Source organism: Excalfactoria chinensis, chromosome Z (genome assembly GCF_039878825.1).
Source record: "Excalfactoria chinensis isolate bCotChi1 chromosome Z, bCotChi1.hap2, whole genome shotgun sequence".
Taxonomy (NCBI): domain Eukaryota; kingdom Metazoa; phylum Chordata; class Aves; order Galliformes; family Phasianidae; genus Excalfactoria; species Excalfactoria chinensis.
This window is the reverse complement of record NC_092857.1, coordinates 26716075-26741458: the sequence shown is the minus strand read 5'-3', so window position 1 is coordinate 26741458 and position 25384 is coordinate 26716075. Positions and strand designations below refer to the sequence as shown.

The following is a 25384-nucleotide window of genomic DNA, read 5'->3' as shown; positions in this document are numbered from 1 at the left end:
GAGTAAATGGAAGACATCTCCACAACAGTTAAGCTAAGTATAACACCACAAGTCCCCTGCTGTTGAAATTTGCAGCCCTTTTTTGCCTGATGTCAAGATAAATAAAACTTACAAAATCACATTTTAAACAGACAGAAAATTAGAAGCAGTAGTGGGAGAGATATTTATGAGAAAAGCAGACTACCAGGGTGGTCCATAGAGAGGGGCATAAAGGAATCTTTCAGTAGAACACTTGAACAAGACTAAGCTAACACAGACTTTGAAATTACTTCTTAAATATTTTTATTGTTTTGTGCAGAGTAAAAGTAACAGCAAAGGTGACTTGCTCCCCTGTAAACTTGGGACAGATTCGCACAAAAAGACATGATATGTATATTCCAAATGAGAGAACAAAATATTTGGAGAATCAACTACTGACAAAAATATCTGTCAAGGTGCCAACTGGCCTTACTGAAATAAATCAGAGCAGGTAAAATTTGCAATAACATACTCCAGAAGAGCAAATCAGCTCGAATCCTAATGGTTCCAACAATACTTTCTCATCTGCCACTCTCAAGCAGAGTGAATTGACAGGGAAGAAGCTACACTATTTTCATTACCATCTGAGATGCACAGTGAGCCAAACTAGAAAGGACTGTAGGAATCTAGCTGTGTCCCAAAAAGAAGAAATAAGATGAGAACTGAAGGAACTGTGCTGCACAGTCCACCGGCTCTCACGTGTGAATTCAGGAGATGGGTAAGAAATTGTTGAATTTTTTCTGAGGCAGTCAATGCAAACATCTACTTAAAAATATTGGCTTTGTTTTTAATGGACAAAAGAAATTACCTGGCTTTTCCCAAAGCTTCTGCATTATACAGTCTAAGTACAAAGGACTTTCAGCAAGATGTACCACTATTAACACCAGTTTCTGAAAAGGTGCATAAAACATCGGTGTTTGTTGGTTGATTTATGCTCTGGACAAACAGTCACATTGGTACTATGAGTTCTTGCAGGACCTCAGTGCTGATGGTATTCTTAACATATAGTCAGCAGATCTCAGACAGCTTTTAGAAGCACATCACTTGCTGGTTTCCTGCCACAGGTCTTCCACTCTCACTACAACCTTGTTTTTGTTATATGACTTGGAAGCTTTGGTACCACACAGAAGTTAAAGAGGTCCAAGCATAAAAGCCTGGATGTTCAGAAGAACTAAAGGCAACTAGCTGATCCTCACTTGCTGATAAATTAACATTAGTATTTCTACATACAGCATGACTCCTCAGCCACATGGTTCATTTAAGTTTAAGAAAGATTTTATGATAATTGTGAACAAACAACCCTCCCACACTCAATGGTGCACATCCTCTGTCTTCCCCATCCACTGAAGAGGCTGACAAAGTTGCACTTGTGGTATGTCTTCTTTCCTGAGTTGCTTTACACAACATTATCACAATATAATGATAAATTTGTGGAAAAGCAGATATAGGTACCAGCTTTCCAAGAAGCTGGAGTTTATTTTAGCCTTTGAAAAAAAACTCAAATGAGAGCTGAGAACTGATGTCTTACATCAAACACCTAAGTACACAGCAAGATTAGTGCAGGGTTTTTAAAAATAATAATAAATAGCTTTTACAGTCAGTAAGTAACACAGCAGGAGACAGTTCATTACAAATTATTTTGCGATTATTAACCCTTTTCCCAGAAAATGTACGGGAAGAAAACAAGCCTGCATTGGTGCTTTACCTTTACACTGTTGCTTTCCACTATCCACTTAGAATTACAGAATAGAAGCACAGAATGATTTTCTTCAGAAAAGATCCTCAAGACCTTGATGAAAAGGTCATCAAGTCTAACCATTCAACTAACACCACTAAGCCATGCCCATAAACACCACATCCATGCACCCCTTGCAGTCCTCACATAACGTTGCTCATCACCTGAGAAAAACAGCTGGAATCTCCTTTCAGATAGCTGTAGTGAGTGATATCTCCCATCAGCTTCTTCTCCTGACTAAACAAGCCTACTTTCCTCACCCACTACTCACAGCTGTCTTTATAACACTTCTGTCAGCTTAGCTGCTCTGCTCATACTTGAGCAACTCAGTGTCTTTCTCGTAGCAAGGAGACCAAAACTGAACACAGAAGTCAAGGTGCAGTCTCACTAGTGCCTTGTCATAGAGGATAATCGCTTCCCTAGTTCTGCTAACCACACTACTTCCAATCCAGCCAGGATGCTGTTGGTCTTTTTGGGCACCTGGGCACATTACTGGCCAGGGAACCTGCTGGCTCTTGTTCAGTCAGCACCTCTATGTCCTTTCCTGACAGGCAGCTTTCCAGCTACTTCTCTCAAAGCCTCTACCACTGCATTAGCCTGTTGCAAAACAAGTGCAGCACTCAATGTGTAGCCTTGTTGATGGACACAGCCCAGCAGCTTAGCCTATCCAGATATTGCATGATCCTTCCTACCCTCAAGCAAATCAGCAACCTCATCCACCTTTGTGTCATATGGGAACTGAGAATGCATTCCACCCCTTCATGATCACTGAAAAGAGTGTTGAATGAAACTGGACCCAATATTGAGCCCTGAGGAACACCAGTTGTGACCACATGTCAACCAGATTACAGCAGCCCATTGGGCTAAGGCAGTTTTACCCAGCAAACAGAACTGTAGAACCACAGAATCATAGAACTGCTCAGGTTGGAAAAGACCTTGAAGATCATTAAGTTCAACCACAGCTTAACCATATTACCCTAACTCTAACAACCCTCCGCTAAATCATGTCTCTGAGCACCACATTCAAACATTTTTTAAACACATTCAGGGATGGTGACTCAAGCAACTCCCTGGGCAGCCTATTCTAGTGCTTAACAGGAAGCACTTTTTATAGGAAGGTTTACTGATATTCAACCTAAACCTCCCCTGGCGCAACTTGAAGCCATTTCCCCTTGTCCTGTCACATGTGAGAAGAGACTAACCATGCTCTCACTATAAGCACCTTTCAGATACTGGAAGAGAGCAGTAAGGTCTCCCTCAGCTTCATCTTTCCCAGACTAAACAGCCCCAGTCCATAGTACATACGTCAATAGGTTCAATATTACATATGTCCAAGCAATAAGCAGCCATTTTCTCTGGGTGAACGCTGTTGAAAGTAGTATTCATTGCTTTGCTAAAGTTTGACCAAAAATACACAACCTTACTCTTGTCCACTGAATATGTCATCTCACCAGAGGAGAACGTGTCCTTCACAAACCTCTGCTGACTGAGGTCTGATCATTTGGTTGTCCTGCATACATAGTGGTGGCACTGCAAGATGATCTGCTCCATGACCTTCCCAGGGACCAAGATCAGACTGACAGGCCTGTAATTCCCTAGATTCTACTTCTAGCCTTTCTTGTAAATTGCAGTCACATAAAACAATGTCCTAACAGACCTCCTCAGTTAGCCAGGACAGCTGATTAAATTATTTGTTCAGTGAACACTTTGATCAGATCATGCAGCACCCCTGAGTGGATCCCAACCAGATCCATTAATTCGTGGGTGTTCAAGTGGTACAGTAAATTGTTAGCCATTTCCACCTGGGTTATAAGCACTTCATTCTACTCCCTGACCCTGTCTTCTGGCTCAACAGGCTGGACTTCCCAAGAACAACTGGCCTTCACAGTTAAGACTGAGCCAAAGAACACACTAAGTACCTCAGCATCTTCCTCATTTCACCACTCACTGTAGGTCCCCCCACACACACATTCAGTAAGGGGGATGGCAATTCTCCTTGGTCCTCCTTTTATAAGAGCACTTCTAATTGTGTTTTACTGCAGATGCTAATTTAAGTTCTAGCCGGACTTTGGCCCTTCTAATTTTCTCCGTGCATACCTTTTATCACTTTCATAATCCTCCCAATTTGCATGCCCCTTCACAAAAGATGTAAAAATCTCTTTTTGTTTCTAAGTTCCAGGAACAGGTCACTGTTCAGCCAGGCTGGTCTTTTCCCCTCTAGCTCATCTTTTGGTACATGAGGATGACACTGTCTGCCTTCATGCCCCTTATTACTTTTAGAGGATCCAGGTCAAGTCCAACACCAAGTATCCAATTACTTCAGTATTTAATACGCATTGTAAGATGGGGCAAGGAAGAGAGTCATATACCAAGAAGTTTAATGCATTCATAACAAACAACAGGACTTGCTACAAAGAAATGTTCATCAAAGTAACACGACTGTGGCATGTTAAATGAAACAAAGGTTGCCTCTAAGAGGTTGTTGTGTGTGGTTTTTTTTAAATATAAGTAGTAAGACTTCTAGTTTCTTCAGCAATAACGAAGAAATGAACCTTATTTAAAAGAAAGAAAAAACTCTTGCAGCATAAAATCCACTTACATTTATTCAGCTGCCAGTTGACTCACACATATTAAACATTTTTATTCATGTCCACATTGGTCAAAATGAAAATGGAGAAGTATTCAAATTATTTTGTTGATTTCATAGGGCTTTGACTATAAGCTTAAATAGCAAGACAATATTTAGAAGAAAATAAATTAGAAGCCAAACAAAACAAACTCCAGATCAAGGAGTCTAGCATGACTGATTGCTACCAGAGTAGAAGTCCACTTAATGTATTTTTCAATTTGAGTCTCAAAGAGGCTGGACATTTTAAACTAGGTGAACATCAGAAGTTCAGTTTCTAATGATAATGCTGAAAAGTTTGTGTATATTTGTTTTAATACATGCAGAAAATACAACGAGGCTGTAGATCCTCTTTAAAGTCACTCAAAATTTATGAGTTTCAAGAGCTGTAACTACATAACGTGGTTGTAATTGTTCTTCTGTTCTCAATACGTTTCATGCACTGTATACTGTATGTAATCAAATAAAATCAATTATTTTAAGAAGATACAGGTACGTTATCTCTACAACAGTACTTCTTTGAATGCCTTCAGTAATTGTAACAATACAGTATATCTGGGTGCAAGGATTTTGTCAGCTTAATACCTGTTCCTTATCACTGTACAGCTGTAGTGCTACAAAAAACCAAAAACAATCAAACAAAAAAACCAACAAACATCGATACAGACCTACCAGCCTTCTCTGTCTAAGCCTCTGGTTAAATTAGTTGCCAGCTAAGGATCCTTGCAGTACTCAGAGCCCCACACTGCAGGGTCCTCCAGCTATAATTGCAGCAGTGTGGCATTACGTATTTGTCAGCTCCTTTACATTCACAGTGTGTTCCAAAACTTCTGTTTTGGAGAATTCTGAAAAAATAATTTAAAAAATTCCCTCTCTCAATGCCTTCTACTTCAGTAGCTCATTCTTTCTGTTTTATTAGGCTTCCGTATAGGAACATTGGCTACACTGGCACTAAGCTTCCGCAAACCTTTTGATGGCAGCCTTGTCATCTCTTACTCCCCTTACTCTACTGCCTACTCCACCTTGTCAGCAATTATATGAAACAGTTAATATTTGTGCTGTTTTTCTCCTTTATACTCTGCTTTTCTTACTTTTTGAATGACTGACACATTGCAAGAACACTTCCATGACATTATTCATATAAGAACAGTTAGGCAGTCATAGGCCTAAAGTGTCAGTGCCTCAATCCTGGTGAATGGACAACATGTTCTGAGAAACAGCTAAACAGTTGAAATGTCATTACATGTTTCTCTTTTCATATATCCAAACCTGACCCATACACAGTCTAACAGTCCTCCTTGAATTGCATTTACTTTCAAATCTGTGTTTCTACTCTATTGCTGAGGAACCCCTTTACTTACAAGTTAGATGTTCAGTGAGTTGTTCCAATGCAGTGGCATGACTTTGACAAAAGTGATTTAATTATGCCTTCCTTTACCACCAAACTACAAATGCATTGTCTATATTGGGATTGCAAAGCCACAAAGTACTTCTCAAGCTGAGCCTTCAGTGCACCAGTACTATAATTATATATTAGTAGCTAGATCCTCTTCAACCCTTTCTCCAGTTTTATATTCTTTCCTTCTCTTCAGTACAAGACAATTCACTCTCTGTCCTAAAAAACAACATGAAAAACAAAAGCATACAGAGAAAGAAAAAAAGATGACACACTTCCTTCTTCCCACTTTCACCTATCTCTGCTGTACTCAGGGAAAGATCTCCACTTTAAATGTCTTTTCTATTGTTTATTTCGGGCATCCTCCTTTTCCCATTTCTCCTCTCTTTCTACCCCATTCCTCAAAGGAATCCATTCAACTCTATGGAAGTTTTTTTTTTTCAGCACTGTGCAGAAGGAAAAAAAAAAAAAAAAAGAAAAAGCCAGTTTTCCCTAGTATTTTGTATCTTTATCATTCCAGAGCACACAAGTTACTTTTGGAGTTGATAGTCATTAATGTCTTCTTGCATAACAGTTTCAAGACAGTAATTAGAAGTTTTCAGTTAAAAGTATAAAATATTTATCAGACTACTTATGTGTGATCACAGAACTTCAGGAGATTAAAAATAAGTGCAGGAAAGCTGCAGTCAAAAACTGGCATAATAGGAAAATAACATAATTACATGTACTCTACGAGTATATTGAGAAAAATATTCCAGAAAAAATATTTTTTGCAATCGTAAGGAATAGTGTTGTTGAATTTTTCCTGTTACTGCACTACCAGTTATTTCTCTCTATCAGACCATTATCTAATTTAAATCAGCATTGCTTTTGTTACATCAGTATTAGTGAGCTAAATGCACACTTTTTTTCCACCTGCTACTTTCACAGTGCAAAACTCAAATGATACATTACTGTTACTAAGTCAATATACTGTGCATTTATTACAAAACAAAACAAAACCCAGACTAATTATCTTAGCTGTCTTGACAGTCACTAGCATTCTTCTCTATTCAGCCACAACTTTCAGGTTAAAAAGGCAAAAATAAAGACAGATAAAAGAAGAAATTGGCATTCCCACACAGACTGTGTAATCCACAGTCAATCTGCCACTTCTTTCTTTACTTGTAGACACCATTTAACACTTTAAATATGCCTGTAATCATATAATGAGATTTGCTAAAACCAGACTCAGTGTGATCTAGTACAACAACAGTACTTTAACAATCTACTTGCTAAACACCACTAATTCAGATGTTTCAGCAGAAGCTGTAACATAAGTAATAACACATTTTCAATATTCTGTTCATATTTTGAAAGCATGTGAAACCTTCTAACTCTGATGCAGACTACTCCCAAGCTCCATGAAGTAGAAGTATGTGATTATTTCAAATATGGAGTAGAAAAAAATGCTTATTTGTGCATGCAGTGACAACCCACTAAAGGTTCTCTCTCAAATAACCAAATAACACAGTATTCTGCTGAAAATATTGTATGTGTAATTACGTATTTATGACTATGAAACTGTTTCAGTAACTTAAGTTCTAGTCTTTTGTGCCAACTTAATACTCATCTTTCGTGCTCTGATCTGATATTAAGCCTTCAAAAGGACCTCACCCATTACAAAGATAAAAGAAAAGGAAATAAAAGTGTGTAGGAACAAACAGGAAAGAAGAGATCACAAATTATGATTGCAAAACTAATCCTATACACCATCTGTGACAGTAAAACAGATGTGATAAAACAAAAAGTCTTGCTAAACTGCTACTTTATTCTACCACGTGGTCTAAATAAGACAGGACTATAATCTGAGATAAATGTTTCTGCTCATTCCACAGTTAAAAACAAAAAGTTACGAGGAGAAAATAAGCAAGAGATGCGTGGACGTATGTGTGTTAGAAGTTCCTTTAAGATAAAAAAAAATAAAAATCTTCAATTCTGATTTTGTATTGCTCACATACAGCCAGAGAACCTTGCTCTCAACCATGGTCATTTGGAAGTGAGCATGATGCTCAAATAAAGAGTAAACAGCAGCCCAAATTAAAAGCAGCATCCACATTCCTCTGGATCACTTTTCCTTTCTGAAGTTACAAAAGAACAGTTCCAAACTCCTATCACAACTCCACAATGTATCAATCCCATTAAAATTTGAACGAACATAACAGTATTTCCAACAGCTACAATAACAAGTACTATAATTAAATGTATGTGAAAAGTTAAGATCAAGATGCATACAAGTGTTTGCACTGTCTGCATTTGCTGCACATAGCCACACATCAACCCACACCTTATTACACTCATCTGTCATGTCCTTTTGTTATCCATAACACATACCTTCCTTTCATCACTCCTCCATTTCAGACTAAATGCAAGTTTCCATCCAGTCGACCACCAAGCCACCTGCCAGTCTACCTTCCTTCCAGACAAATATTGAATCTTCTGATCCTCCACTTTAAACTCTAATCACAATACCACACCCTTCCCCACTGATACATATAGAATTGAGTCAACTTGCAATCTATTTTTCACAAGCAAAGCGTTTCTTCTAATAACAAATCAAAACTATCTCCTTCTGCAAAACCATCCACAATTCTGCTCCCACTGAAAATAGGTTTTCCAGATTCCTACCAATTTTAATACAGTTATATTACAAGCTGTTCAAGAATATGTTTAGCATATAGTTTCTGATCTTAACATTTCTTTTTCATAACTGTTTGCTTGGGTTATTTTCTTCCTATTTTCTTATCCAGGTGCACTCACAATGAACTGTGAAGCTTTACTTAGGAAGCAAGAGTTTTTTGTCCCAAATGGTACATTACAAACCTGAAGATGCTGAAGTCTGAAGAAGGACAAGAAGTTTTTTCCTGAATGTAAACTGAAAGCCTAAATATCTGGCCCTGAAGTGTGGTTCCAAGTAGCTCAGACCTTGGCTACTACTGAGATCAGAGAATTGCCTTAAAAAGTACATAGTTCTCTTATTACAGGAGGAAGGGGGGGAGAGGAAAGATCAACAAGAAGCAACAAACAGTAGAAAAGAAAGGGGAAAAAGTACAGATATGGTTAAGTAGGCAAAGAAACAGTCAGGCATTTGGATGGATAAGGGGACAAAGCTGTTTACATACTTGTTCCCTTCTTACTGTAAGCCATTTTGTTTCCAGAATCCTACTGCGTCTTTACCTCTGCCTGTAAACTCACTGTTTCACTAGTGCAGCAACAGTATTTTTGCCATTGCAAATGACAGCACCTTTTAATGTAGTGTAGAAAACAGCCACTTAGAAGCAGTGAAGATGAACTACATTCTCCGCACAGTATATTTGACTGAGACATTTCTCAATTTTAGGCTGAAAACAGTTATGTGTGGTGCAGTATCATTCATATTAGAATGTCTGTTTCTGTAAGATGGTAGGAAAAGTATAAGTTTTCAAAAATCAGCAATGTAAGCTTACTGAATGAGTCCTCAAGTCTATTGGACTCTGTTGCTGCATCTTATATTTTTTTGGCAGGAAGACTCATAGGGTTCTTTTTATTTCTTCAGGTCTCTTTTCTTGTCTTTAATGTGTTATCAGCAAGGATGATTTGCCACCTTATTTACCTGAAAGCAAAAGGTTACCCATCAGTTCTATTTGCATTGTTTCATTCTCCAGAGGATTAAAGAGTTACTAGAAATGGTGACAGGATGAAAAAAATACTGTAGTAAAGAAACAGTAAGTATACTAAATTGTTATAATTAACTACAATAAATTAACAATTAGATGAGAATTTATCTTTGCCTATTTCTATTCCAAGCAAATGTAGTTTCAACTAATAACACCATAAGGATAATATAAGCACACTTACTGCTTCAAAGTGGATTTATTTCTTGATTAAAAGAATTAAGACATTTACCTAAACAGTTCAATATGAGATTTTTTTTTTTTTTTTTTTTTTTTTTTTACATTTCTTCTTGTTCCTTTTGCACTAATATTCAACAGTCAGAAAAACAGCCTAATGTTTTAGCTCATATCCACTTGATAAAGGAAGGACAGCAACATGAATTTTAGAAAGCAGTATGAAACAAAAGAAATAAAAGGCAAGTGTTTTACACACATGAGATTCTCAACTTCAACTATAAGTCTCTTAGAAATAAAAGAATTTATAAAAATCAATAGAGCAAGTTCTAATTAAACAAAGATAGTGAAATCATTAAAGGACACAAAAACGGAATACCAATTTGTCATGTGTTTATGCTGCTTGAGGAAAGTCTACATTCCACAATTACCTTATTTCTACTATCTTAGTGCAGAAATAGGCAACAGAACTGTTAGAAATGCAACTATGAAAATTAACATGATTTGTTAACTCAAGAATTGAAGGTGGCAAAAGAACCACCTGCATACTCTTGACACTAATTCTAGATAACACCCCACTGAAAAATATCGGTCTCAACTGGTTGAAGTTAAACAACTTTCAAAACCAAATTATAGTACTCCAGGAGTTCCGGTTGACTTAACAGTCCATGAATCTTAGAAAAACAAAAACAATTTTAAAAATACTCTGATTTAAATATATCTACATATACACTCACATAATACATATGAACTCAGTGTAATTAAGTATTCAAGAGCCTCAGGACAAGACAGATTAATTCACTGAAAACAGTTTAAATTTGGAAAGTCAGAGCCTGGCTCTTCTTTTAGACCAATAGGCTCTTCTTTTAGATCAATAGGTCTAAAAGTTTGAGACAAGACATAATGAGAAATTCTGTCACCCTGAGGAGAGCCCAGCAATACAGCTATGACCCAGAGAAGATGTGATGACACTACCTTTGAGTTTTCATGACCTCACCAGATACAGCTCTGAGCAGCCAACCTGTCATGATCTCATTACCAAAGCTGCTTTCGTATTCTTGTTTTGTGTCTGTACATTTAACTTCATATGCAACAGCCTTTCCCAGGCTCACACATATTTAATCTATTGTTTCAATATATGACAAAAGATGCTGGAGGTTGCTTCCTCATAAGAATTCTCAATAAGAAACGCTTCAGCTACATCACTGCAAGTCAGAACAATACCAAATTTTCCAGTCAGAACAGATTTCATATGTAGGGAAAGAGAAAAATAATTTGACACATTCACACGAAGTGCCAGTTGGAAATTGAAGCTTTTTCATATTTCTTGAAAATGCTTCAAGTAATCCAAACAGAAAGTTGCTCGAAGATATTTCATATGAGTAATACAGAACAGTCCACAAGGCTGCTTACCAATAAGAAACTAGAAACACAGCACTGAGATTCTGCTACTTGGGTATGTCCTTTGAAAGGAAGATACAATATATAGAATAAGTAGCTTGGCTTGTAACTCCTTTGACACTGCTACATCCAGACATACTGACACATGGCTAATTTGCTCTAACATCAGGTAATGACAAACTCCAAATCTTCTTCTTAGAAGTCTGACCATAAGAAACACCATTTCACCAGCACGTACAGTCATCACATCACAATATCTTAAACAATATGACAACATATAATCTTTTAACAAATTGTTAAAAGAAATATCTCAGCTTAAGTTCAGATGCTCAAAACCAAACCAAAACAACAAACAACAACAATAAAACACCTGTGCAACCACTGACATATAACAGCCATATTTTGCTTATAATAGCTTAGGACTCAGTCCTGTGAGTCTATATGTAAAAATATTGATAAGCAAATAGATGAGTTCTAAAACAGACATGGAAAAACAATAAGATCCAAGAAAGTAACAGCATGTTTTAAGTCTGCTGCATACCACTGGTACCCTTGTAAACACTGTTCACATGCCTGAACCAGCTTGGTTAGCAAGAACAACGTGAAATCTAAAATGTCTTGCACAACTCCCCTGGCTTCCAGCTGCTGAAACTTCAGCTAATTCTACCTTAATAATGCATTAAAATCACACATGCAATGCTTCAAATTGATTTGGTTCTTATCCTGGAGTAATCTCATTAACCTCAACCTGACAAATCACCCGATTTATTCTCCATTTTGGCTCAAGTCTACTTATCACACTGTTTTTAGGTCTACAAACATCTAACAACTTAAATGGAGACTTTACCTCATTTTCAACATACCTTGCACAGGCCCGTAAGTTCTACCAACTACTTTATTTTCTCATCATGACAAACTTAAGTTTAACACGGTTCTACTCAACTTCAGGAACCTTGTTTTCAGAATACTCCCTGGAATTCAGTATAGCTTTACCATTCTCACCATTCTTTCAGTGCTGAAAACAGACAATCTGTGTGCCAGTCTCTAGTTTCAGAGGTCAAAAGACTCTGGGAATAGAAAGTCCTAAATTTAGCCAGAAGCCTTGAAATCACTGTGGGCTGATGCTAGGTTAACACAAAAGCAACCAAAATTATTTATTCACAAAATCCCTGATAGACAACACAGTTACAAAGGTTTATGGTAGCATAGTTATAGAGCAATTAAAAGATAACTGTGCACCTATTTGCACAGTTAGAATAGTTCCAAAGTCTCAAAGTTTTGGAAGCCAGCTGTTGGACTGACATGCTTTATTGCCCACAGCTGAGCATCTGGGTCTTGTGCAATCCCATGTCCTCAAATTCCACAGGGAACCCGAACTTTCTTTTGTAGTTCAGTTCATTTTCGGGGTTGTCCAGGATGCTGTTGCACAACATTTTCTCTGGCACTGCAAGCCTGTTTAAGAAGTGACCCTGTCCATTCCCCTTCCCTTTTGCCACTTGTTCCAGAGATCAAAAAGAATCTTTAACTTAAGTCACAGTTACGATATAGCACAACTCTACAAAGAGATGCTGTGTTTACAAAGGCGATGGAACAGCAAATTCCAGAGTTCATGAAAGGAAAGCAACATCTTGTGTGGCATACGTTTAGAACATCATGAAACTGCGATCCTTAACTTTCAGATTCTTGGGATTTCTTGTTCTATAATTCCTCACAAAAAGGCCAAAACTCTTTTGCTACTCGGATTCCTATCAAATTTCCCCAGCATTAAAAGTTCACCTACTCACAGAATGGCTCAGGTTGGAAGGGACCTCAAGGATCATGAACCACCAACCCCACTGCCACAGGCATGACCACCAACCTCCACATTTAATACTAGACCTGGCAGCCCAGGGCCCCATACAACCTGGACTTGAACACCTCCAGCAATGGCATATCCACAACCTCTCTGGGCAGCCTGTTCCAGCACCTTACCACTCCCATAGTAAAGAACTTCCCCCTGACATCTAACCTAAATCTTCCCTCCCCCAGCTTAAAACCATTTCCCCTTGTCCTGCTGTTATATCTACCCTTTCAAGGAGCTGACTCCCCTCCTATTTATGGGCTCCCTTTAGGCACTGGAATGCTGCAATGAAGTCACCCCACAGCCTTCTTTTCTCCAGGCTGAACAAACCCAGCTCCCTCAGCCTGTCACAGAGTCATAGAATCACCAAGGTTGGAAAAGACCTGAAAGATCATCCAGTCCAACCGTTTACCTATCACCAATAGCTCCCACTAAACTATGGCCCATAACACAACATCCAATTGTTCCTTGAACACCCCCACTCTGTCTTTGTAGCAGAGGTGCTCCAGACCCCTGATCATCTTTGTGGCCCTCCTCTGGAACCCCTCCTACAGCTCTGTCTTTCTTGTACTGGGGGCTCCAGCCCTGGACACAGTACTCCAGATGGGGCCTCACAAGAGCACAGTAGAGAGGGACAATCACCTCCCTGTCCCTGTTCAACAGCCCTCCTCTGATGGAGCTCAGGATACCATTTGTTTTCTGAGCTGTAAGAGCACCCTGCTGGCTCATGTTAAGTCTTTCATCCATCAGGACCCCAATGTCCTTTTCTGCAGGGCTACTCTCAAGGACTGCTCCTTCCAGTCTGTATAAATGCCTGGGATTCCTCCAGCCCAAGTGCAAAACCTTGTGCTTTGCTGTGTTGAACCTCATTAGGTCTACCTGGGCCCACCTTTCTAGTCTGTAGAGATCCCTCTGAATGGGAACCTTTCCTTCCATTATGTCAACCGCACCACTCAGCTTGCTGTCATCAGCAAACTTGCTTACTTACTCCTTGGACAGCAGTGCTCGAAGTGCCTACTTTCTACTGCCTCAGACAGCAATACCTCAAGATATCGAGACATGTAAGTGGGGGAAAAAAAAAAAGAAAAAAAGAAGGAAACATTGCTGTTTGTTTTACTCGGAGCAGGAATCATAAAGATATGTACAGTACAGGACTGTCATAACACATCTGTTGCTTAAAAACTGCATAATTAGCACTGATCTTAACTCACAAGAGTAGGTACTCAAATTTCACAGTCTTTGACTCTGAAAAGTACATTCTTGTAAAACTGGCTTAAATCTGACTTCAGACTACATTAAAAGCAGCAGGCACTTATGTACATACTGTATGACTGCAATATATTCTATAGCAGAATTTCTAATGGTTTGAAATGAGCCCAAAGAGAATCTGTACTACCAGCACTGCAAAGTATGTCAAAATAGTGTCAGAAAATAAGGTCAGAGATTCCAATTATAATTTTCAAAGTCATTTTGTACAAGAAGCACTTCTCTCCATGTGTGGTACATTTCCCAGTGAGAGGAAATGCCTTTAGTCATTTGATGATAATGTTGAAAAACAGGCAGGCTTTCAGGTGCACAAATCTTCTTGGCAGCCTTAATGCAGCAACCTATAAAATGGAAATAATTTGGCTTTGTGTTCAATTTCAATTCTTTCAACTATAAGAAAAGAGATTTTAAAGGTTTCACTCAATTCAATTCCTTTTGCTCACTCCCTCCATTTTCTGAGCATAACAATGTTTTTGCCCTCCTTACCTTTGTAGTTTATACCTTTGGAATAAGAATGTTTTTGATTCTAGAATAAGAATGGTTTTGATTCTGCTTGTCCCTGCAGGGATGCCAACTCATACAGACCAAACGCTATTTGGCTCCAACTCCAAATTTCCCAGCACACAGGAGTACTTCATACAGATGGAATACAACAAGCACATACTTAAATGGCCTTATTTCTCCTTTACATTTTAGCAAGCATTTACTCCTTCGCTTCACAGAGGAGGGAGGTACTTCTACCCCTTGCAACTATATCATAATTAACTTATGAGCAAACATAGCATGTACTGTTACATTTTCTAGAACCAGAACTAAACATTACAGCACGTCACAATTCCCTACAGCTAGGAAATGCTGCAAAATGGGATTTTTGCTGGCTTCACTGACTAGTGTAGTAAACTGTACACCAAGTACAGCACAGATAACAGACTTAATTTTCCTGACCAGCATCTTTTAACATGAACTCTCACTTGAAAACTATATTTTTAAAAGCCTTATGCCTTTAACTTCAACACAACCTTCTATGTTTTTTGACTATCATAGTAGATTTCTAAAGCATCTTTTTAGCTTGAAAAAAAAAAAAAAAAAAAGCATACTAAAAAACAACCCTCTTTAATCAGAAATTAATGGTTGTTTTTCAACAGCCTTTGTCCTGAAATGCTCTTGCATTAGGCTTGTAGATAAGTTTTGCTAATATACTCAGAAAAACCCAGACACCACCTGCGACCCTGTCTCTATAACTGAATCCCTGACTACAATCCCCTAATTTCATACTGAAGTCAACAGGGTGCATCTAAATGCACTTGAACAACTGATGCCTCCAAGGATTGTTTGAGAAATGAAGGTAAAAAATTTACTGAGTGTTTATACGTAGCAGGACTTAATATGTGGAAGTAAAATCTTCTTACTGTGTGGGAAACTTAGGAGGCCACATTACACATCAGAAAAGAAATACAAGCATTTTGCTCTTAACTAAGAAGCCCTAGCCCTGTTGACCAATATTAATGGAGAACAAAGACTGAAGATCCTCGTTTCAGGTATATTGGGCATGTTCTTGAAGATCAATCTATTTTGTTCACGCAGAATGCATGTGCACATATATGCTAGGACTAAAAAGATATTAGCACTATTATTGTAAAATATTAAAGGAAAAATCTCAGGCAGATTCCTAATTTCCATATTCTGTTTCTGGAAAACAAGACCGCTGCAAAAATAAAGTCTGACAAATTGATGTCAACTGAACTACTAAACTAAGGGCAACAAAAACAAATCTGTAAAACCAATGAATTTAAGAATATATATTTTTAGTTCTTAATTCATACATGCAAATAACTTTAACCACATCACTTTAAACACACATAGTATTTGAGACACTGGTTAAACACACTCCAAAAGCCTGAAGTCTACTGTAACTTATCATTGGAGCAACATGATAAAGGTGATACCATCTAAGATAGCTCCCTGGACTGTCAATGCAAATTTCACACCTAGAAGAACATACATCTCACGAACTGCAATAAATACCAGAACAAGGTCTAGATGGGGATGCATACAAAGTGAGAAATACCATCCCATACACACTTACACAAGTATGTATAAAAATATTTCAAAAGTCACAGTCCAGGTAATTAATTTTAATTAGCCTGTAGAATATTCCAGCTCCATCTCCTAGGCCTGGCAATGAAGATGCTTTTCAACTTCCTAGTAAAGACTGAACAGCAACTTAAAAACAACTGTATCGATAACTAGTTAACTAGACCAGGATCAAGACAATCCAACAGAAAATGAGACCCAGGTAAATGAAGAGTAAAAGAAAGATAACATTCTATGTCAACAGACAGAAACTAATGAAGTCCTGAAAGAGTAACTTTCAGCTGCTCCCACACGGTGTTAAATTTTGAGCCAAATGTACGCAGCCATACAAAACAACCATGTCGAAGGATGTGCTGCTCAACAGACTGCTGAACACAGGCATACACAAGGCAAGAAACAAAGTGTTCCAATGAATAATGAATGGCATTGAAAACATTATAATTTCACTTGCTTCTTTTGGCTTTTTTTTTTTTGTTTGTTTGTTTTCTGTGATGTCACAATTCAGACAAAAGCATTTGATCTGTGGATCAAAAACTAATTTTACTCGGAAAAATCACAGAAAGATGCGCAGAAGAAGGGATTGGAGTATGGGGAGAAAAACCACATCGACTTCCAATGTCTCTCTCTCTCTTGCTCTCTAACAGAAGGAAACATTCAGCCATCATTAAAAAGCAATTTGTTATGAACTGTTAATAACAATACCATGAAAACTGCTATCATAAAAGACATAGGTGAAGAGAAAATATGTATAATAAAAAGACAGTGTTTGTACAGATTAAAAAGAAATGCCTACAATTAGGCTCCACCCTACAGGATTTTCTTTCCCCCGCTCATACAAGCCAAATTTAAATATTTATGTTTGAATATGTAATACAATGGCAGCATAACCAAAATTACAGAGACAGTTACTTTACAGGCAGGTCATTCTATTTGTCTACTTACGTGGCTACTTACTCCAAATAACACGACAGAAACAAAGCTAGGAATTACTTTAAAACTTCACATCATCTGTACTCAATACCCACAATAGCACAAGAGGATCCTGTCTTTGTCCATGTGAATACTATCTCCCTGTGTTCAGTGCTGCCAAACCAGAGAGCTGGTGGCAGAGGGAGTCATCACCCTTTTTCTTTCGGCATTGGACAGGCTGTGAATGACAAGAACAAAATACCTTGCACTCACATCCTATAGCTCTTGCTGTATTCCAGCAGTCACTTCAGTGACAGATATAATGTACTCTGTAGATCAGCAGATCAACCCAGCAAAAACAGCACCTACCTAACAGAATTGACTACAGTTCTTCCATAAGAACGACAGTAAAGAAACTACATACACTACATACTTGTTTTCATTTTGTTTTTCTAAGTCTCTATATAGAAAGAATTACTATACAGAGTAGTTAACAAAACCTCATATCCAGAAATTCAGGAAAGCTCCTCGCTTAAAATCTGATATATAAATCACTTTGGAAATACATTAGAGAAATACAAATAGAAGCCTGAGCTCAAACGTTGACTCAGATCTTGCTAGTCTCACTCATATTAGTCATCTTATTCGGCTCGTGCTGAGCACCCTGTGGGTGGACACATGAATTCATACAGAACCCACTGAAATTAGCACAGAGCTAGGGCAAGTGACTTTTAATTGCATTCTATTGAGTTAAATGGAAAAAAACACAACTATGTATTGCTTAATTACACTGTTAATCCTTGCATGCAAGCCTTGGTAAAAGTGAGGAAGGGGCAGAAATAGGATGTTTAAAACAAATATGCTAACTTATAATAGCATAGTACCACTAGGATAGGGTAATTCAGGTTGAAGGTATCTTGGGAAGTCTCATCTAGTAAAACTTCCTCTTCAAAGCTACAGTTAAGTTTACCTTAAAAAGCCACAAGGTTGTGTTGTCTTCTTCCATGTTAAACATGTTTGGGTTGTTTTTTGTTTTTTTCCAAAATCCCATTAAAGTAAATATATTAGTTGTTTCATCAATAATAATTTTACCCTGCCTCTTAAGCAAAGTTTCATAACTTCTGACATTAGTTGCCTTTTAGGTACATGTTAACACCACTTAGCTGGTGTGTTTGTTTAGTATTACCATACATATTCCTGCTCAAGGGTCTTTCAGCCAAGTTTCTAAAGTATTTTTTGTAAATGTTTCCTCTTAGCTTTCTGTTTACTTTAAGTCATACAGTAAAAATGCTCCAGAACTTTAGTAAAGTGATCAAAGTTAGAAGACACAGCCCTGTTCAGTAACCACTGTTCTTGTAGTTTGGGCAAGAGAATACCAATGTCAGTACAAGACAGCAATGACATTCACTTTATTCATACTCTGTGGTCATGTACAACATCAGCACCACTTCATTTGGAAATGGTTATTATCACCAGGCTGAACAGATGCATGTGAGAGGCAGCAGCAACCTCCTTTCATTTTCCATTTTGCAGTTCTAGTCAGCAAGATGCTGAACCACTTTCAGTATTCTGCAAACTTGTTGCTCATTGAATTTCCCCTCCTAGCAGGGGTTAGTACTTCCCAGTGACATCAGGAAGTCACTAACATTTATGAAAGTGAAAAAGATCTTGCAAATAACTTAAATTTAGGCTTTTCTGGAAAACACACTACTGTTTATAGCTACTACAATTTCACACTGTAACACTGTAGTTATTAAACACTAAATTTGATATTCAGACTTCTGGAGTCACTTGGGACTCAGGTCGTCAAGCAGAAGATAGTAGAGACAGTGTTCCTATCCCCAAGCCCTCAAATTATGGCCCCTGGACATGAAACAGAAAGGCCTGAAGCACATCACTGCTGTTACCCTGTATCAGTGACCATATAGACTGAGCATCACAAGGAAAAAAAAAAAAGTTAATCCACGCAATCAATCCAAGCTACACTTTTCAACAGCGCACACAATCCCCCTACAATCTCCTGTCAATACTGACTTTTCATAAAATACAAAATTCAGAAATATACCTATCTCCATCCGAACCGCATATCTGTTATTTTTCATTAACAGTGGAGACAGAGATGACAAACAGGGGAGCATACGGGGCAGGGATGTCAGAAGCACTGATCACTGACCAGCTGACCTCCCCTACGCCTGGCACTTTCACTGACTTCCACATCTTCCTCATTACATTTCTCCCTGACAAAACAACCAGAGGGAACAGCCTATGTCTCACAGGTAATAAGTATTAAAGCCAGGTGTTAGTTTCTGCCCTGTCACACAGGTTAGAGAAAAGGGAATTTGAAGACACAGCCAATCAGGCTGGCATTAGACTTGTTAGACTTCAGCTGTACAAAAAAAAAAAAAAAACAACCTGAAGTTTTACCCGCAATTGTTTCCTTAATAATAACAGCAATAGCAACTTCATCCTGAGGAACTAAATGAAATGCAGTAATTGGTAACATACGGCTAAGTGTCCCAGGAACAACTTTAACAAGGGCTGACAACGAAGTGCCCCAAAGCCCCCGCGGCGCTCCTTCCTCCCGCAGCGCGGATCTTCCAACGCCACAACTATTCTCGAGGAAGTACTCCAGCAAAACGCAACAGTTTCGCCGAGGCGCGGCGGCCCGAAAAGAGACGACGGACTTCCCGCTCTCTCGCCCCGCGGCCGGGCTGGCCGGCACAGCGCTGTCGGACAGAGAGGCCTCAGTGCCCAGAGAGCCCTCCCGTCCCCCCTCTCTGCGCAGGGCCTACTCGGGGCACCCTCCCCGCGCCCCGCCGCCGCCCCGAGACGATCAGCGTTGCCCCCATCGAGCCGGCCTCCGCTCGGGACTCCCCACCGGCAGGACAGAGCGGAGACCCCAGAGGCGGAGGCGCAGCTACCCCCCCCCCGACCCGCCGTCCCACCCCCCCCACCTCTCCCCTCTTCCGCACCGACCCCGGCGATCAGCGGACAAGTCGCCGCCGGGGTAGCGGCTCTGCCCCCACTCACCCCGCGGTAGCTCGGCGGAGCGGCGCGAGCTGGCGGCTTCCCCTCAGCACCCGCACCCTCTCCATGCACGGCACCGGGGCAGGCAGCACGGCGGCGTGTTGCCGAGCCGCGCTTTACCCGCTGCCTCGGCACAGCCGCCCCGCCTCCCCACCCCCCTTTTCCTCCCTCCCTCCCTCCTTCACCGCCGTGCCGGGGAGCGGCGGGGGCGGGGACAGCCGATCGCGCGGGGAGGAGCGGGGACCGCGGGGCTCCCGCCGCGTGCGTCATCACGCAGCTGCTAAGCGACGCGGGGCGGGGTCGGTGGTGGCGGCCGTTGCTCCGCGGCGCTCGTGTCGCCCCGCCCTCGGCAGGCGGCTGGGCCCAGGGGGCGGGGGTCGGTCCCGCGCCGCTGTTAGTCGCCTACGGGAAAGCTGTGAGGGCGGCGTGGGGTTTGTGTCTCTGACGGGGTTCGCTTGTGCCTCCCGGCCGGGAAAAACGAGAAGAAAGTGTAGCGCGGGGCCTCCGATCAGCAGACAGAAGTGGTAGCGGGCAAAGGCAGAGGCACCTTCGTCGGTGCCCGCTGTTTCTGTCTTAGCTCACAGTAAAAAGTACAACTTAGGGGGGGGAAAAAAAGAAGTGGCTTTTAAAGTATTTTCTGTAACTCGTGTAGTAAGTTTGTACCTTAGTCTCTTATCCACGCGAAGCAAATGCTCTTGGTGCTTCAGTTCTGGGGTAGGTGAGCAAGGCCGTCTGCTGGGGCAAGCAGGTGGGAGGAGAGAATGTCGGTGAGAAGATGATGAGTTTGGGATAGGAGGAAGAACGCCAGCACCGCAGGACTCCACAGAAACGTGAGGTCCTTTTACAGGAAACAGCGGGGAGGAGAACAAGTGGCAGAGGAGAACTAACCATTTGATCAGACGTGGTGGTGACTCAAATCCACCAACAGATGTGGCTTCACTCCAAAGCAGGTTAACCTGCCAGCCAACATAATGCGGTACTGTTCAAAGAAGATGCTGTTCCTTAAGGATGAGCTTATCACTGTCATCTCTGGTATATATTGTTTATTTGCTCTTAAGCAGAAGAAAAGTGTTGCATATGTCATGTAGCATCATCTTACAGAAATCCAAGGAAATTCAGAACTGAATTTTAACTCAGTGTTCACATTACTTTGCATATTTGGTTTCTTTACATATGCAACTTACAGGATACTTGATGGCTGTGGATTAGAAGTGATTAAAACTTGTTTTACTCTAGTTTGTGTAGCTCCTGGTCTCACTGAAAGTCTCTGTGGTAATATATTTTGTACGTTTGCTTTTCATTTCTAATGCCCTTCTCTTGTTCCTGGCTGCAGCATAGAAAAATCACACAAGCATCTACCGCTGTCATTCTGAAAGCTTCTGACAGACAGCGAAGGAATGAACTTCAGTGTGTACCACTGCCTCCCAGATATCATGAGCACTGGTATCCAGACTAAAAGATTAGGAGAGTTAAATGTTAGTTGTGCATCAGTGCCTAGCCACACTATACTCAAGGTCAATCTTGATAGAACACTGAAAATCCAAAGAATATTGCAGAAGTGGATGGGAAATAAATGATTAAGTTTACTAAGTTTCAGCATGTTAATAGTGTCAGGCTTGGTTAGACCATCAAAACCATCCGAATTCTCAACCAATAGATCACATCGTCAACTGATAAGACTCTTGAAGACCCATCTATGTTAGGACTCCCAACGTTACAGCTTATCTAATGACATTTTCACTCTTGTTTGTCTCCTGTTTTAATAAAATACAATTTAGTATATTCTAGAAAGAAAAAAAATATTCTCTGAAATGTTTTTGTTGTTCTTCTTCTTTGTTTTGTTTTTATAATTCCTGTAGTCAAATCAGGGTTGCTTGTTTGAGCACTATTCCTGCTACTGTTCATTTTTAGCAAGCCCTTTCAAAGTCATCTTCAGCAAAAACCCAGTATCTCAAATTTCCATCTTATTCAAGCATTAGACTTTCCTTCTGTCTTTGCTAAACGACTGTAATATACTTTGCATACTTTTGCGTACCTTTGCATGTTAATACACTTTGTTACTATGTTGTCAGCCTATGATGTGTGGCAACTTACTTCTAAAAAGAGTGAAATACTATTTAGCTTCATCCTGTTTACAGCTTTGGTTTCTCTTTTTCACACTAAGTATGTCAAACAGAAATATGTTTAGTGTCTATGAATATGGACATATTAACAGAACTCTAAACTATATGCTCTGGGTAAAAAGCTTATTAAATATATCCCCAAGTAATGGGCAAAAATACCACAAATTACATATGAAATGTTTATTTTTACAACTATTGTTATAAATTCCCCTTCAGAATTAGTCTGCTTTTAAAACAAGTTACAAAACTTGCTATCTTTATGAGAGACTTGGTTTTAATTTCTTCATAATTATGTGTTCCAAGTTCTGAAGATAGAAAGCAGACAAGGAAATAGATGTTGCTTCATTTTCAAATTCAAAAGCTAAACATGGTCAAAACAGTTTTATTGCAGCTACTTAAAAAACTCTCAATATTGGGATTTGATTTCTAATTTGCAGCTGAAAGTAAATTAAATGTCCATTATTTATTTGGGACAATGTGAGGATTTATTTGCAAAATCTTCATGAATTAGAACCAGGCTTGAAAATTTATTCAGTTAAGTTAAATCTATGAAGGCAGATTGTGCATATTTCACTTTTCCATCTTTTGCAATCTTTCGGGATGTAAAATGCTTTAAGATCACAGAATCACAGAATTGTAGGGGTTGGAAGGGACCTCTAGAGATCATCGAGGTTCAGAAAGGTACACAGCCAGTGACTTGGGCAAGACAGACCTAAGGAGAAAGGTCTGCTCCCCTAGTCACCACTGGAACAGAATTGTAGAATCACAGAATTGTTTGAGTTGGAAGGCCTTTGAAAGTCATCTACTCTATCTCCCCTGCCATTAACAGGAACATCTACAGCTAGATCAGGTTGCTCAGAGCCCAGAGTCCAGCCTGACCTTGAATGTCCCCAAGGGCAGAGCATATAACACCTCTATGGGCAACTCATTCCAGTCCCTCACTACCTTTTCCTGATATCCAGTCTAAATCTCCCCTCATTTAGTTTGAAACTGTATCCCCTTGTCCCAATGCACAGATCCTGCTAATTCTGTTGTCTTCTTTCCTCTAGCCCCCCTTTAGATAAAGGAAGGCTACTAGCAGGTCTTCCCAGAGCCTCTCCTTCTCCAGCTAACTCAGCCTGGCCTCCTAAAGGATGTACTCCATCTCTTGGATCAAGCTCCGACAGGTCCTCCTGTCCTGAGGACTCCACATATCACAGAATCACAGAATTGTAGGGGTTGGAAGGGACCTCTAGAGATCATCGAGTCCAACCCCCCTGCCAAAGCAGGCTCCCTACATCACGTCACACAGGTAGGCATCCAGGCGGGTCTTGAATATCTCCAGAGAAGGAGACTCCACCACCTCCCTGGGCAGCCTGTTCCAGTGCTCCGTCACCCTCACTGTAAAGAAGTTCTTGTGCACATTCGTGCGGAACTTCCTATGCTGAAGTTTCAGCCCATTTCCCCTAGTCCTGTCCCCACGCACTACTGAAAACAGACCAGCCTCGCCACTTTGCCCCCCACACCTCAGGTATTTATAAATCTGGATCAAGTCCCCTCTCAGCCTTCTTTTCTCAAGGCTAAACAGACCCAGTTCCCTAAGTCTCTCCTCATAGGGGAGATGCTCCAGGCCCTTCACCATCTTTGTGGCCCTCCACTGGACTCTTTCCAAGAGATCCCTGTCTTTTTTGTACTGGGGAGCCCAGAACTGGACACAGTATTCCAGATGAGGCCTCACCAGGGCAGAGTAGAGGGGGAGGATCACCTCCCTCGACCTGCTGGCCATGCTCTTTTTAATGCACCCCAGTATGCCATTGGCCTTTTTGGCCACAAGGGCACACTGCTGGCTCATGGCCAACCTGTCGTCCACCAGGCCCAGGTCCCTCTCAGCAGAGCTCCTCTCCAGCAGGTCTTCCCCCAACCTGTACTGGTGTATGCAATTATTTCTACCTAGATGCAAGACTCTACACTTGCTTTTGTTAAACCTCATCCGGTTTCTTACTGCCCAGCTCTCCAGCCTGTCTAGGTCTCACTGAATGGCCGCACAACCTTCAGGTGTGTCAGCCAATCCTCCCAACTTCATATCATCAGCAAACTTGCTGAGGATGGTCACTATCCCCTCATCAAGGTCGTTGATGAAGATGCTGAACAAGACCGGACCCAGTACAGACCCCTGGGGGACGCCGCTAGTCACAGACCTCCAGCCCGACACCGCACCGCCAACGACAACCCTCTGCACTCTGCCAGTCAGCCAATTCCCGATCCACCTCACCGTCCACTCGTCTCTCCCATACTTCCTCAGCTTTGTTATAAGGGTGTCATGGGGGTCAGTATGAAAAGCCTTACTGAAATCGAGGTAGACTACATCTACCACTCTCCCCCCCATCCACCCAAGATAAACACTTAAGATGAGCACTTAAGTTGTAATGGTTTTCCTTCCCCTGTGTGTTTTGGCCTAGCCTTTTAGAGAAGCATAATTTAGTCAGAAATATGGTGGGGTTGTTTTGTTTGTTTGTTTTTTGTTTTTGTTTTTGTTTAGTAGAGCATAAAGAGCACTCTTAAAATAATTTTGTTCAGCATTCATAGTCATTATCTAGAAGCTATTTATTTGAGTGATATGACTGAATGCTCCCTTCCTGAACCAAGCACATGTAGATAATGGGTCTGCATACAGGTAATCTCCTCGAAGGATATAAGTCTAAGTCATCCCCATTGAGGAAAAGAAAAGAAAGAGTGAAAAAACCACTCTCGGTGGTATGCCCAATTTTGTCCTCTTCTACGCATTGTCTTGATAAGTGAGGTGTGGGTAAGGAGCACCTGGAAAAATGTCGTAATGCTTTTCTGCTAAGTCTACTTTTAAATATCTTTACATATTCATATTCTTACGCACACAAAATGCAAGTCACCTAACACTAAATACTAACCTGACTACTCATGGAAGATGCTCTGCTTTGGCACTTCCTTCTCTTAGCAGTCTTGTGTTCTTGATTAGGCACAAAGCACAGCCATATACAACAATCCCAGAGGAAAAATAATAATCATTAAAAATAAAAGACCCACATAGGAACTGGCATCAAGTCACACCACTGGCTAACTGGAAAGCA

The 25384-nt window shown here is 40.3% G+C and overlaps 1 protein-coding gene across 2 annotated transcripts in view; it reads right to left on the bottom strand.

Annotated features, from left to right (window-relative positions):
- JAK2 (Janus kinase 2) overlaps positions 1-20329 on the bottom strand; it is an 85687-nt gene extending 65358 nt beyond the window's left edge. The window contains exon 1 of one of the 2 annotated variants that reach the window (XM_072360175.1): positions 20182-20329. The gene's annotated coding sequence lies outside the window, so the exon portion shown is untranslated. The remainder of the gene's footprint in view (positions 1-20181) is intronic. The other variant, XM_072360174.1, reaches the window with a different exon arrangement.
- Between the last annotated feature and the right edge of the window lie 5055 nt (positions 20330-25384).